Below are 15,909 nucleotides of genomic sequence, written 5' to 3' on the forward strand. Positions count from 1 at the left end.
CTCAAGCCTGCTGCTCTGGAGACTACTTGGGCCACAGGCCAGGGCATCACCAATTGCATCATCATACAATTCTCCGGAAGGTACCTCTTGACTGGAGAAATTTGTCTGAGGAAATAGGCATCCTCACAGCCTGCTGGTGCCAGGGCAAACTGGAGTAAACTTTTCACAGGGCAACCTGGCAACATGTATCAAAAACTTTAAACACAAGCATGCACACACACACGCACACACACGCGCACATCCTTTATTTCCCAATAATTTCTGATCTACAAATTTACAAGTGTTAACCCCTCCCATTTGGCAAGCTACACTCCACCTACAGCAAGCGAAGCATTTATACCATTACAATCTCTCTCCTGTCATCCACCCTGGATTCACTCGTCTATAAAAATGAGAAATTAGTATCAAATCTAAAGAAATGTAAGATGTTACAAGCACTACATCAACACTCTCCTTAGTCTCAACTTTCCAAGGGTCACTAGTAAGTTTGAAGGATCTTTGATGACTCCGATGATCTTGTAATGCCCAACAGCATCTCCCAGGAGTAGTTTTCCCAGAAGATTGTAAAACCTACGATCCTCTCCATGTAAGACACTCTTGATAGTGCTTTTCTGATTCAGCCCACTACCCCAGTGGTTACCATAACAATCCGTAACTCATAATAATCAGTGAGAACCATTGTTAAGACAGAAAGTGGCCAGGTGCGGTGGCTCACGCCTATAATCCCAGCACTTTGGGAGGCTGAGGTGGGTGGATTACCTGAGTTCGGGAGTTCAAGACCAGTCTGACCAACATGGAGAAACCCTGTCTCTACTAAAAATACAAAATTAGCCGGGCGTGGTGGCACATGCCTGTAATCCCAGCTACCTGGCGGGCTGAGGCAGAAGAATTGCTTGAACCCAGGAGGCGGAGGTTGCGGTGAGCTGAGATTGCGCCATTGCACTCCAGCCTGGGCAACAAGAGCGAAACTCCATCTCACAAAAAAGAGACAAAAAGTATTTGTACTTAGAATACAGCACTGGACCACTAGTATCAGAAGCCTCCATCTGCATCATGACATTCCCAGTGCTATGGTTCCCAATATCCTGCATGGAGTTTTCTGGGCCCTTCACAAGTCCAGTTAAGAAAATTACAGCACTGCAGGACTTCACAGTAGCTATCCAGGAAATAGGGATATGGCAAACAATTCTCAGCCTCAATATATGCTAATCCTGAAAAACAAACAAAAGAATTCTAGATCAAAAGTATCTCTTATAATATTTTTCATAAAATACAGGCCCATTTTTCATTTTACATTAAATTAATTAATATGTATCAGCACCTACCATATACCAAGGACTGTGCAAAGTACCTTCCATACACTTTCTTATTTAGTCCTCAGAGAAGGAATTGGAAGCTTAGAGAAGTTACTCACGCTGTAAGTAGGTCTGTCTGATGATAAAACCTTTGCTCTTAAAGGGAATTCCTAGCTATTCATGACCTTAGTTGTGAACGTCTTGAGCCGCTCCTATTCTCAATCATTCTTGCTTTGAGAGAAAAAAAAAAGAATGTATAAATGTTAAGAGAAATTGGGCCAGGCGTGGTGGCTTACACCTGTAATCCCAGCAGTTTGGGAGGGCAAGGTGGGAGGATCACCTGAGGCCAGAAGTTCAAGACCAGCCTGGGTAATATAGCAAGACCCTGTGTCTACAAAAAATACAAAAATTAGCCAGGTGTGGTGGTGCATGCCTGTGGCCCCAGCTACTTGGGAGGCTAAGGTGGGAAGATCACTTGAGCCTGGGAAGTCGAGGCTGCAGTGAGCTGTGATCACACCACTGCACTCCAGCCTGGGTGACAGAGCAAGAGCTGGTCTCAAAAAAAGAAAGAAAAGAAAAAAGAAGCTGAGATCCGGCCACTGCACTCCAGCCTGGGCGACAGAGCGAGACTCCGTCTCAAAAAAAAAAAAAGAAAAAAAAGAAAAGAAAAGAAAAGAAAAGAAAAGAAAAGAAAAGAAAAAAGAAAAATTGGAAACAATCTAAATGTCTAATAATAAAAGAATCATTATGGTATAATCACAGAATGGAATAATATGCAGTTCTTGTTGATCATGTTTTTAATTATTCTAGATAAAGTTCACAACATATAATATTAAGTGAAAAAAAGCAAAAAATAAAACCAGTTACATGGCCGTTCACAGAAAAAGAAATGTAGATGAACAATAAGTATATGCAAAAATACTCACTCTTACTCAGAATTTTTAAAAATGCAAAGTAAAACAATAAAATGCCGAGCCTGGGCAACATGGTGAAACCTTATCATAGTGGCACACACCTGTGGTTCCAGCTACTCAGGAGGCTGACGTAGGAGAATCACTTGAACCAAGGGGGTGGAGGCTGCACTGAAACACTTTCCTGCCACTGCACTCCAGCCTGAGCCACATAGTGAGACCTTGTTTCAAAACAAACAAAATACTCAAATAAACAAAATTGACGTAATACTTTCATCAATGAGATTCACATTGAGTTGCGCAGGGTGTGGAGAAGCAGGTACTCTAACACACAGTTGTTGAAAGTATTATTTGGTACAAACTTTTGAGAGAAATTTGACAATATTATTAAAAATTTAAGGCCAGGTGTAGTGGCTCATGCCTGTAATCCCAGCACTTTGTGAGGCCGAGGCAGGTGGATCACCAGGTCAGGAGATCAAGACTATCCTGGCTAACATGGTGAAACCCTGTCTCTACTAAAAATACAAAAAATTAGCCAGGCGTGGTGGTGGGCACCTGTAGTCCCAGCTACTAGGGAGGCTGAGGCAGGAGAATGGTGTGAACCCGGGAGGCGGAGCTTGCAGTGAGCGGAGGTTGCGCCACTGCACTCCAGCCTGGGCGACAGAGTGAGACTCCATCTCAAAAAAAAAAAAAAAAAAAAAGTAAGATGTATACTCTTCTTGACCTAGCAATTTTACTTCTAGAAATTTGTCCTATAGAAATACACAAATATGCAAAGATGGTCATTATACCACTGATTGTAGTAGCAAAATAATTGGAAACAAATGTTTATCAATAGCCAAATGATGAAATAAATTGTAGAACATTCATATAGTAGAACATGGGCAGGTCTTAAATGATGTAGAGTTGTTGTATGTGCTTATTTGCAAAGTTAGCTACATCAGTCAAGATCCAGCCAGGAACACAAAACTCATGTCAGATAATTCAGTAGATGGAATTTAATATGGTGGTCCTCCCGTATTCACAGTTTTGCTTTCCATTTCAGTTTTAGTTACCTGTGGTCAACTGCAGTCCAAAAATATTCCATGGAAAATTCCAGAAAGTTTCATAAAGTTTTAAATTGCACACTGTTCTGAGTAGCAGGATGGAATCTCTTGCAGTTCCACTCCATCCTGCCCAGGGCATGAATCATCCCTGTGTCCAGCAGATCCACGCTGTCTGCATTACCCGCCTGTTAGTCACCTAGTAGTCAGCCCGTTATCAAATTCGCTGTCGTAGTATCCCAGTGCTTGTGTTCAAAGTAAGCCTTATTTTACTTAATAATGGTCCCAAAGTGCAAGAGTAGTGATGCTGGCAATTTGGATATGCCAAAGACAAGCCGTAAGTGCTTCTTTTAAATGAAAAGGTGAAAGTTTTTGACTTAATAAGGAAAGAAAAAAAATTGTATGCTGAGGTTGCTAAAGGTCTTCTTTAGTAAGAATGAATCATCTATCCATGAAATTGTGAGCAGTATATTGTAATAATTGTTCTATTTTATTATTAGTTATTGTTAATCTCTTACGGTGCCTAATTTATAAATTAAACTTTATCATAGACATGCATGCATAGGGAAAAAATAGTGCTTATAGAGTTTAGTTCTATCTGAAGTTTCAGGCATCCACTGGGTGTCTAGGAATGTATCCCCCACAGATAAGGGTGGGAACTACTGCATAGGAATCAATTACAAAGGTTTAGAGGCAAAACTATTTGTATCCAGAAAGTGGTAATCTGGGTACATGGGCTGCCCTGCAGGCTTTCACACAGGCAGGTGGTGAGTGAGAAGAGCAGGGCCAAGATTACTCTGTCCAAGGCCATATCTTCCTATCTCTCTCTGCTTCTTTCTGTGTATCAACTTCAATCTCTCTCTGTATACCAGCTTTCTGCTATTCTCCATGCACATAGCTGTACCAGCTCTAGTTCAAGAATTAGCGATAGCTGAAGATAATCCCAGGAGACAGTCTGATTAATCCAGATTGGGTTAAGCACCCACCCAAGTCCAATCAAAGTAGGGGGAAGGTTCACATAATATAAACATGGCCACAGAACCCACCTTTGTGAGTGGAGGGTTGCAGTTCTCACCAGAGGAACCTAGAACGGAGAGATCCTATCTACTGTTGACAATATGGGTGTCTTAGTTCATTTTCAACTGCCAAACAGACTGGGTAATTTACAAAGAATAACAGACTGGGTAATTTACAAAGAAAAGGCATAGATTTCGCTCATGGTTCTGGAGGCTGGGAAGTCCCAGGGTATGGCACTGGCAGCTGCTTGGCCATCTGGTCAGAGTCTTCCTGTTCTATCATCCCCTCGATGAAAGCAGAAAGGCAAGTGAGTGCAAGAGCCAGAGAGAAAATGAGGGCCAAACTCATCTTTCATCAGGAGTCCACTCCCACAATAACTAACCCACTCCCAAAATAACTAACCCACTCCTGAGATAACAGCTTTAATCCATTCAATGAGGGCTCTGCTCCCAAAGGTCTCACCCAACACTATCATAGTGGCAACCAAATTTTAACACAAGTTTTGGAGGGGACATTTAAACCATAGCAATGAGCAACTGCGTTGGTACTAATGCCATCTAACAGAGCAGGAAATTCACGATGGGGAGAAGTTTGAAATAGGAGATGATAACTTAAGCTTGGAACATGCTCAATTGAGGTGCCTGCAGAACATCCAAATATATAATTTAGGAGGTAACAGAACAGAGAGTCTAGAGCTCAGCATGGGAATTTGTGCTGGAAATCTAGACTTGTGACAATTAGCGTAAAATTGTGTTTGAAACCAAGGGTAAGTAAGGGGAAAAGAAGATGGTTCAGAATAGAACCTTAGGGAATAAGACACATTTACAGAATGAACAGAGGAAGAGGAAATGCTGAAAGAGACTGAGAAGAATTGGGCAAAAGGACTGGAGGAAAAAAAAGAAACAAACAAACAAAAAATCATGGTGAAAGAGACAGAAGAAAGAGAAAGGAAGTTTCAGGTAAAAGAAAGTGGTCAATTTTGTCAAATGCTTCTGAGAGGTCATATAAAATAAGCCCTGAAAACTGCTTGTTTGGATATGGTCCCAAGAAGATATCTGATAATTTGGGTATCAAGGTGAAGGAAGAAGCCAAATTGCAATGCACTTAGGAGGTTAGGAAATGAATTCCTCATGATATAATTCCCTTGCCACATTCATGAACAGGTAGGTGACAAGCTTTGCATAACATTAAATAGAAGAAATAAATCATTGTGCTTGTATGTCACGGTTCTTCTGCAAATTCCGCCCCCCGTTTTCTTCTTTTTGAGACAGAGTCTTGCTCTGTTGCCTAGGTTGGAGTGCAGTGGCACGATTTTGGCTCACTGCAACCTCTGCCTCCCACGTTCAAGGGATTCTGCTGCCTTGGCCTCCCAAGTAGCTGGGATTATAGGCGTGCGCTACCACGCCTGGCTAATTTTGGTATTTTTAGTAGGGACGGGGTTTTGCCATGTTGGCCAGGCTGGTCTTAAACTCCTGACCTCAGGTGATCTGCCTGCTTCAGCCTCCCAAAGTGCTGGGATTACAGGTGTGAGCAACCACACCTGGATGCAAATCCCTTTTAACAGGGTAACTTGGACTAATCTCGTCAGTTCAGAACATTTACAAAGGCCAAATCTCAGGTTTTTACTTTGAATTCACAGAGCAAATCACAAAGGTCCCCTTGGGATTGGTGATTCTTATATACTCCCAGTCTAGAGAAACATCAGAACAGGGGCCAGCCAGCTACAGTCCTTGCGCTGCATCTGGCTTGCTGCAAGGTTTTGTATGGTTTGTTTATAAAGAATATTTTTTTACATTTTTTCAATGTTTGACAAAATATCAAATCATATAATGTCGTGTATCACAAAATTTCAGTGTCTATAAATAAATTTTATTGGAACTCAGCACTCATCTATGTCTGACTGCTTTTGTGCTACAATAGCAGAGTTCAATACCTATGACAGAGACCATAAAATGCTTACTATCTGGCCCTTTTCAGAAAAAGTCTGTGGATCCCAACTCTAGACAATTAGACAGGGCAGTCCTGGGACTTTAGGTTGCTCTTTGGAGATGTAAAAATAGCTTAGTTATTGTCACCAAACCTCAACAAAAAGCATACTATATATTTGTTTAATTTCCTAAAATTTTAGGTATAGGAACAACCCTAGCAGAATTAGGCCCACACGAATGGCCCCATTTTAGGCCAAATCTTGGGGTTTTCACTTTTGACATGTAGTGAGCTATGTACTCATTTGTGGTGTCTTGGAACACAACTGGACAAGACTCTGTGCCTGGCATTGGGACAGGCTAGAATAGAGAGAGGAAAAGCCAAGATCTGTAACTAGACTTAGGCCCTGGTGTGGAATAGTTCCAGGACGGGCCCTGGAAGTTAAGTGGCAGGGAACAATAAAATGCCGTGGAGCACTTCCCAGATGAGAGGCCTACCAAGGGCTTTATACACACTTACCAAGATAAACAAGACCAACGGCCTCCTCTTTCACCAAAAAGCTTACCGTCTGAAGAGTGGGAATACAAATCTAGGGTTAAAATCCTAGGTTCACAGCTGGATCTGGGAGATCACCCATTCCAGTCTTCCCTTTCTGGGTGAGTTGAATACCATGAAACAGAGGCAAGCAAGATGCTAAGGTAGTTTAAAGGAGGGTGAGCTTACTTGCCGGCAGGCAATTTCAGCCTGGAAGGAAGGAAATACTTGAACAAAAGAAAGTGGAGAGTGTGAGAGACAAGAAACCTCAGAGTACATTTAAGGAACAGCATGAAGATCCTACTGGCTGAAATGGAGGGTGTGTATGAACTAATTTTTAACTTACAAATTTACTTTCAATTTCCAGCTATGCACAACAGGAGGTCTTTTTTAGATTCAACTAAACATGAACTCACAATCTGGACCACACTCAGATACTGCAGCGGATACTCCAAAGGAAGCATAGATTGCCACTGGGCCATGGACATGTCCTCCCAGGACTCCCTGCAGCAGTCCACCCAGCAGCGCTGCTTGGGTTCCCACAGCAAGATCCTTACTGGCCACCAAAGGTTGAGTTCTCGTGCAGAAAGGGAAACAGTTTTGCCAGCCCTTTACCCATGCTCCCCAACACCAGCTCCAGTTTCATTGCTTTCCCCCAAAATAACTCCTGGTAATATTTTTCTGAGAATTTACATGAAATTATGTAGATATAGGTAGACATTTGGTTTATATCTATTTTTTCACTATTAAAACAAGCAACGAACATCCTTATGTACACATGAAAGTATTTCCTATCAGTGAAATTACTTGATCAAATGGTAAATTTTCAATTTTTTTTTAAGAGACAAGGACTCACTATGTTGCCCAGGCTGGAGTACAGTGTCTATCCACAGGTATGATCCCACTACTCATCAGCATGGGAACTCTGACCTGCTTCATTTCTGACCCGGGCTGGCTCACCCCTCCTTAGGTAACCTGGTAGTACCCTGCTCCCAGAGGTCACCATATTAATGCCAAACTTAGTATGGACACCAGATCAGCATAGTGCACTACAGCTTAGAATTCCTAGACTTGAGCGATCCTGCCGCCTCAGCCTCCTGAATAGCGGGGACTACAGGCACGCACCACTGCACTCAGTAACTTTTAAATTTTGATAGGTAATATTAAGTGGCTATTAATCTTAATGCACACCAACAATGTATGAGTACCAATTTCCTTTCACTCTCTGTGACTGAATATTAGACATCTTTAAATTTTGTCTTTACAATGAACCAACAATTGTCTTTTGTTAATTAGCATTTCTCTGATTACTAGTGAGTTCATACACCCTTTTTTTTTTTTTTTTTAACTTTTTAAATTAGAGAGGGGGGTCTTGCTATGTTGCCTAGGCTTTTCTCAAACTCCTGGGCTCATGTGATCCTCATGCCTCGGCCTCCCAAAGTGCTGGGATTACAGGCATGAGCTACCATGCCTGGCCATATGCCTTTTCAAATGTTTATTAATCACCATTTATATTTTTTGTATGTGATCATATTCTTTGCCCATTTTTCTATTGAATTGACCTTTTTCATTGATTTGCAGGGGATATATATATATGGCATATATATTAATGTATTGTTTATATACACACGATATTTCTATTTTATTGAGTATTATTAGATATGTAATGGAAACTATTAAAAACTTTTGATCAGTACAGCTTGGTGGCTAAGTGAATGTCAGGGCTTCGGAGTTAGACTTGTGTCTCAGCTCTATGACTTCCTAGTATGTGACCTTGCGCAAAGCACTTAATCTCCCTGAACCTGTTTTGCTAAGTGGGGATGATAGATGTACTCACTGGCTTGTCTTGAGTATGGGACACATAAAGTATTCAGTAAATGGTAACACTTAGCTTTCTTTTTTTAAATTGAGATATAATTCACATACCATAAAGTGTAGAAGTCAGTCATTTTTAGTATATTCACAAGGTTGTGCAAGGATCACCACTATCTAATTCAAGAACTTTTCCATCACCCCTACCTAAAAAAATTCTGTACCCAGTCACTCCCCATCCTCCCTTCCCCACCCATCTCCTGGCAACCACTAATCACTTTCTGTCTCTATGGATTTACCTATTCTGGATGTTTCATATAAGTGGAGTCATACAGTAGGTAGCCTTTGTGTCTGGCATCTTTCATTTGGCATGTTTATAAGGTTCATTCTGCATGTTTAGCACATCATTCATTTTTACTGCTGAGTAATAATCCATTGTACTGATACACCACATTCGATTTATTCATTCATCAGTTGATGGACACTGGGATTGTTTCCAATTTTGGCTATTCTGAATTATGCTGCTATAAATATTCATGCACAAGTTTTTGTGTGGACATGTTTTCAATTCTCCTGGGTATACATCTAGAAGAATTTTGAGGTCATATGGTAACTCTATTTTTTTTTTTTTTTTTTTTTTTTTTGAGATGGAGTCTCGCTCTGTTGCCCAGGCTGGAGTGCAGTGGCCGGATCTCAGCTCACTGCAAGCTCCGCCTCCTGGGTTTACGCCATTCTCCTGCCTCAGCCTCCTGAGTAGCTGGGACTATAGGCGCCCGCCACCTCGCCCGGCTAGTTTTTTATATTTTTTAGTAGAGACGGGGTTTCACCATGTTAGCCAGGATGGTCTCGATCTCCTGACCTCGTGATCTGCCCTTCTCGGCCTCCCAAAGTGCTGGGATTACAGGCTTGAGCCACCGCGCCCGGCCTATGTTTAACATTTTAAGGAACTCTGAAACTTTTTCTACATCAGCTGCGTCTTTTTACATTTTTACGAAAAATATATGAGAGTTTCAATTTCTCCACATCCTAATCAGCACTTATTAATGTCTGTCTGTTTTATTGCAGCCATTCTAGTGGATGTAAAGTGTTATCATCATTTTGATTTGTATTTCCAAATGATATTAAGCATCTTTTTATATTTTTATTGGCCATTTGAATATCTTGTTTGGAGAAATGTATATTCAAATTTTTTGTCAATTTTTTTTTTTTTTTTTGAGACAGAGTCTCGCTCTGTTGCCCAGGCTGGAGTGCAGTGGTGCGATCTTGGCTCGTTGCAACCTGCGCCTACCGGGTTTAAACAATTCTCCTGCCTCAGCCTCATGAGTAGCTGTGACCATAGGCGCACACCGCCACTCTCGGCTAATTTTTTTTGTATTTTTAGTAGAGACAGGGTTTCACCGTGTTAGCCAGGATGCTCTCCATCTCCTGACCTCATGATCCACCCACCTCGGCCTCTCAAAGTGCTGGGATTACAGGCGTGAGCCACCGCATCTGGCCAAAGCACAAAAGTTTTTAATGATGAAGATCAATTTGTCTTTTTTTTTTGAGACAGGGTCTTGTTCTGTTGCCCAGGTTGGAGTGCAGTGGCATGATCCTGACTTGCTGCAACCTCCATCTACTGGGCTCAAGTGATCCTCCCAACTCAGCCTCCCAAGTAGCTGGGACTACAGGTGCACACCACCATGCCCAGTTAATTTTTGTATTGTTTTAGTAGAGACAGGATTTTGCCATGTTGCCCAGGCTGGTCTCGAACTCCTGGGCTCAAACAATACACCCACCCTGTCTCCCAAAGTGCTGGGATTACAGGTTTGAGCCACTGTGTCCGGTCAATTTGTCTATTTTTTTATTTGGTTGAGTGTACTTTAGGTGTTATATTCCTAAGTATTTTATTGTTTTAGATGTTATTATAAATGAAATTGTTTTTTTAATTTTTATTTTCAGATTGTTCATTGCTGGAGTATGGAAATAATTGATTTTTGTATATAATCATTCATCCTGCAACTTTACTGCATCCATTTATTACCTCTATTAGGTTTTTTTTTTGGTGTGTGTATTCCTTAGGGTTTTCTTTGTACAAGAGTATGTCATCTCCAAATAGAGATCACTTTACTTCTTCCTTTCTAATCTGGATGACTTTTATTCCTTTTGCTTGCCAAATTGCTCTGGCTAGAACCTCCCACACAATGTTGAATAGATGTGGAAAGAGTGAACATCCTTATCTTTTTCCTGATCTTATGGGGAAAGAATCCAGTCTTTAACCACTATATATGATGCTTCCCACTGAGGAAGTTCTCTTATATTACTGATTTGTTTAGTGTTTTTTTAATCATAAAGGGGTATTGGATTCTGTCAAATGATTTGTCTGCATTTATTGACATGATCATGTGTATTTTCTGTCCTTTGTTCTATTAATATAGTGTATATGTTAGTTCATTAAGGCTGCCATAACAAACTATCACATATGGGTATTTGGTATTTATTTTCCCACAGTTCTGGAGGTTATAAGTCTGAGATCAAGTTGTGGGCAGGATTAGTTTCCTGAGGCCTCTCTCCTTGGCTTGTAGATGGTTGTCTCCTCCCTGTGTCTTCACATAGTCTTCCTTCCATGAGTGTCTGTGTCTTAGTCTCCTCTTATAAGGACACTAGTCAATTTTCATGCTGCTAATAGAGACATACCAAGATTGGGTAATTTATAAAGAAAAAGAGATTTAATGGACTCACAGTTCCACATGGCTGAGGAGGCCTCATGGTGGAAGGTGAAAGATGAGCAAAGGCATGTCTTACATGGTGGCAGGCAAGAGAGCGTGTGCAGGGAAACTACCCTTTATAAAACCATCAGATCTCATGAGACTTATTCACTATCATGAGAACAGCACAGGAAAAACCAGCCCCCATGATTCAGTTACCTCCACTGGGTCACTCTCACAACAAGTGGGAATTATGGGAGCTACAATTCAAAATGAGATTTGGGTGGGGACACAGCCTAACTATATCACCAGTCGTATTGGATTAGGGCCCAACCTAATGATTATAATTACTTCTTTGACACTATCTTCAAAAACAGTCACAGTCTGAGGTACTAGGGGTTAGGGCTCAACATGTGAATTGGAAGAGGGACACAATTCAGCTCATAATAGTATATGTGTACTTATTGATTTGTATATGCCAAACCAACCTTGCATTCCTGAGATAAATCCCACTTGCTAATGGGACTTTTTATCCTTTTTATGTTGCTGGATTTGGTGTGTTAGTATTTCATCAAGGATTTTAGCAGATGGCCAGCATTATTATCCTCTTTATTCTTACCATTCAACATGCTTTTACATGTGCTATGTCATTTACTCTTAAACAGAATTCCGTGAGGTAGGTAGTATGTTTACCACAACAAACTGAGGCTCAGGAAAGTTTATTTTCCCCTAATTATAAACTTGCAGTAGTACATAGTATAAATTGGAATTAAAATTACAGATGGGGAGAACATTTAGGGAGATGAAAGAAAGCAGGATTTGGTGAGAACAAAGAGAAACTTTGTATGGATGGAAGTTTACAGAATCAATTTGAATAGCATCAGTGATCTCAATGATGTAAGAACTGAGATCATCTGCTGATGTGCAGAATAAGAGTAAATAGATTCGTGGTTTCAATTCATGCATGTAATTAAACCAAATAGGAGTGACAATTCTCATTAATTTTGAGAACCTGATTTAACCAGATTAACTGGTGGGAGAATGAGCCAAAATTTTAGTAATAGGAATTTGACTACCTCAGTAACAGTAAACCTCAGCTTACAGATTCCTTCTTTCTTGGAAAGTTTGTTTCCCAGTTGATTTCCAGTTTGTACACTCTTCTCTAAGCTTTGGGGGAGCTGTACCATGACTGTTCAGTCAGGAAATGCTGAATTAAAATTGAATCTCTGGTCCCAACAGATTGTGTGACTCAGAAAGTCATTTAATTTCTTCATGACTTTACTCCCTTATCAAATGAGGGAATTAAGTTAGATGATTAGCTCCCAGCTTTATGACTCTATTCATTTAGTGAATAAGCAGACTGGTGATTCAGTAGACTGGAAATTTTCAGACAGCAACAATGAAGAATTTACTAAGGGTAGACTAAGGAATTACTAAAGAGCAATGAAGCCTTGTTGAGAGTAGAGAACAGTTAACTCAGGATAGCCAGTGAAAGTGAGAAAAGTAAACAGCTAGGGTGAAGACTGGGGAAGGCTACCTAGAGTTGGGGACTGACATGAGGCACATTACATAAGGCTACTGAAATCTAGGTGGTCAATTGGTTAAAATTTATCTTAAGTAAAAATAACTAAGAATAATTTAAAAGCCAGATCAGAGAGTCCAGACTGGGGCAGGATACAGATGAAACCCATACGTTTAACTGCTTATTTTTACATTAGGATCATAATGTTATTTATCCCAGTTCACTGGACAATGCACTGAAGAGCAAGGACTTTACCCATAAGTCCCTTCAATAAAGTTCCTGAAGGAGTCCTGGCCCTGGTCCCTTACATCATTTACAGGTCATGTTTAATTTCTTTGAACTGTTATATGATACTTCATCATAGGAGGCAATGTTCCGATAATCAAGACATCTGTTTTTCCTTTTCATTTAATTTTTAAACTACTTTTATTCTCTTTCACTCAAAGGAAATGCATTCTTATTTTTTTAAAAGCTAAATATTTAGACACATAATGAAGATAGTTACAGTCCCTATAATTCTTCCTGTTAGGATTGGTGATGATTCATTCCTCCAAGTTACTTTTATTTGCTTACTAACATATTACGTACAAACATTGAATTATAAACACTGTTTTTCAAACTGCCTTCCCTCCCCTACCAACAAAGTGCATAGATCTGCTTTATTCATTTTGACAACCACAGAGGATTCCATTGTATCATGATATATCATAATTTATACAGCTTCTATTGACAGACATTTGCCTTGCTTCCAATTTTTTTCTATTTTTTCATTGTAAATAATGCTGTAGTGAAAATTCTTGTGCATATCTTGCATATTTGGATAAATGTTATAATACATTCTTTTTTCTTATTTTTTTCCTTTTCCCTTCTTCCTTCTGTGAAAATAAATAACATATTCCTAAAACTCTACTTGCTTTCAATAAAGAAAAGTAAACAAATGTGAATTTTAAAAGTGAAACTATTGACTCAGAGTCTTTTAGCAGATATTCCTAAATTATCCTCCAAAAACACTGAACTAATTTATAATACCATCATTGTATGAGGGTAGCTGTTTCCTCACTCTCTTGCTATCACTGTCTTTTTTTGTTTTGCTTTGCTTTTTTAAGTCTAGAATTTAAAAAGTAGAGTTAGCAAATAAAAATAGAGTATGTTTAGTTAAATTTGAATTTCAGATAAAAAATGATACTCTATCTCAGGCTAGGCATGGTGGCCCATGCCTGTAATCGCAGCACTTGGGCTGACTGCTTGAGCCCAGGGGTTCAAGACTAGCCTGGGCAATAATATGGTGAAATTCTACAAAATATACAAAAATTAGCTGGGCATGGTGGTGCAGGCCTCTAGTCTGAGGATCACCTGAGCCAGAAAGGTCAAGGCTGCCGTGCTCCAGCTTGGGCAACAGAGTGAGACTCAGACTCAAACAAACAAACAAAAACTATCTCCATCTTCCAGATGGCCTGTTTCTGTTCTCTCTGTTGGTATCATCAGTGGTGTCTTCTCTGTTATCAATTTATCTGCACCATTTATCTCATCCTACATGAATGAGAAATACTTGCTATTTAAATTTGTATATTCTTAAGATTTAGTGAGATGAAGCATAAAATTGGTTATTTTTGTATCCTCTTTAGTGAACTACCTGTTCAAGTCTTTTGCTTTTGCCAGTGGTTCGTTTTCCTTAATGATTTATAATAATTCTTTTAGTCTTAAAGCTTTAGACACATATATGTCCCAGTTTTCCTTTAGGCTATTTTTATTTTTTGTCTCCATCTAGAAGTGTTGCATTTCATGTAATACAACTTGTGCAGTTGTGCCACTATGCCGTTTCTCAAATCACCTGGATGCCTTGTACAAATGCAAATTCCTGAGCTCTGTTCTAGACCTAATCAAATGTCTTTACTATTGTACTCTAAACTATTAAGAAGCTCCCTAAGGGGTTTTCTTTCTCCTTCCCTAACTGCCCCCTTTATTTTTTCCTCTCTCCCATCCATTCTTCCAAACTTCTACTACATTCAATGATCAGCACTGAAGAATTTGCTAGAATTATTAAAATAAAACATACAAGTAAACATGCTAACCATGCAATTGGAAGCTACTGTTATCTTGTGAGACAGTGTGCTGATCCAGTAAGATCAAGATAAGATTGACTTATTCTTCATCAGTTGACTTCAGGGAGAAAACATGGTTTTCTCTGACATTATTTAAAACCCTGTTTATGAAAAATCTCAAGCATACATAAGAGTACAGAAAATAATATAAATTCCCATGTACCTATTATCAAGCTTTAATAATTAGCAACGGTCAATCTTGTTTCATCTGTATTTCCTATTCCCCCTACCATCCCCTTTCCCCAGATTTAGCAACTCTCAGGAGATTCCTAAACTCATTCAAATTTGAGATCCAAAACTTTATGATATCTGGGTTTTGCATTGTACTTTCCAACTCCAATAAAATAATATTTACTTTTTTTTTTTTTTTTTTCATTTCTTTATCAATTGTTGGCAGGGACTGGGTTGAGGGGAAGCAATTTACTCATTTTTTTTTCCTAGCTGGTACTTGTATGATCTCATTTTCTTTCTTTGTTCTTCTAAGAGACAAGGTCTCGCTCTGTCACCAGGCTGCAATGCAGTGAGTGGCCCACGCATAGCTCACTGCAGTCTCAAAAACTCTTGGGCTCAAGCAATCCTCCTGCCTCAGCCTCCTGAGCAGCTGGGACTACAGGTGGATGCCACCATACCTGGCCAACTTTTCTGTTTTTTGTGTGTGTGTTTTTTTTTTTTTTGTAGAGACCAGGTCTCACCATGTGACCTAGGCTGGTTTCAAACTCCTGGCCTCAAGAGATCCTTAGCCCCACAAAGTGTTGGGACTACAGGTGTGAGCCACCATGCCCAGTCATTTTCCTTGGTTTCGATCTCAAGAGCTTGAAATCTATTATTATTAAAAAACAAAACAAAACAAAACTGAAGACATTAGTGGTAATGCTAAGGAACAGGTACCTGAAATGTTTTGTAAAGAGATTTCAAATATCTATGCTTTAGCATTCCATCCAATAGAATTAACACTAGAATTTTCTTACATGTTATTAAAGGCTAGCAAGATTTTTATCTGCAGTGTTTTGCATTTATGCTACCTGATGTTCATATTTGATATAGTATTAAGTTACTCCAA

This window comes from Macaca nemestrina, chromosome 10 (genome assembly GCF_043159975.1).
Source record: "Macaca nemestrina isolate mMacNem1 chromosome 10, mMacNem.hap1, whole genome shotgun sequence".
Lineage (NCBI taxonomy): Eukaryota > Metazoa > Chordata > Mammalia > Primates > Cercopithecidae > Macaca > Macaca nemestrina.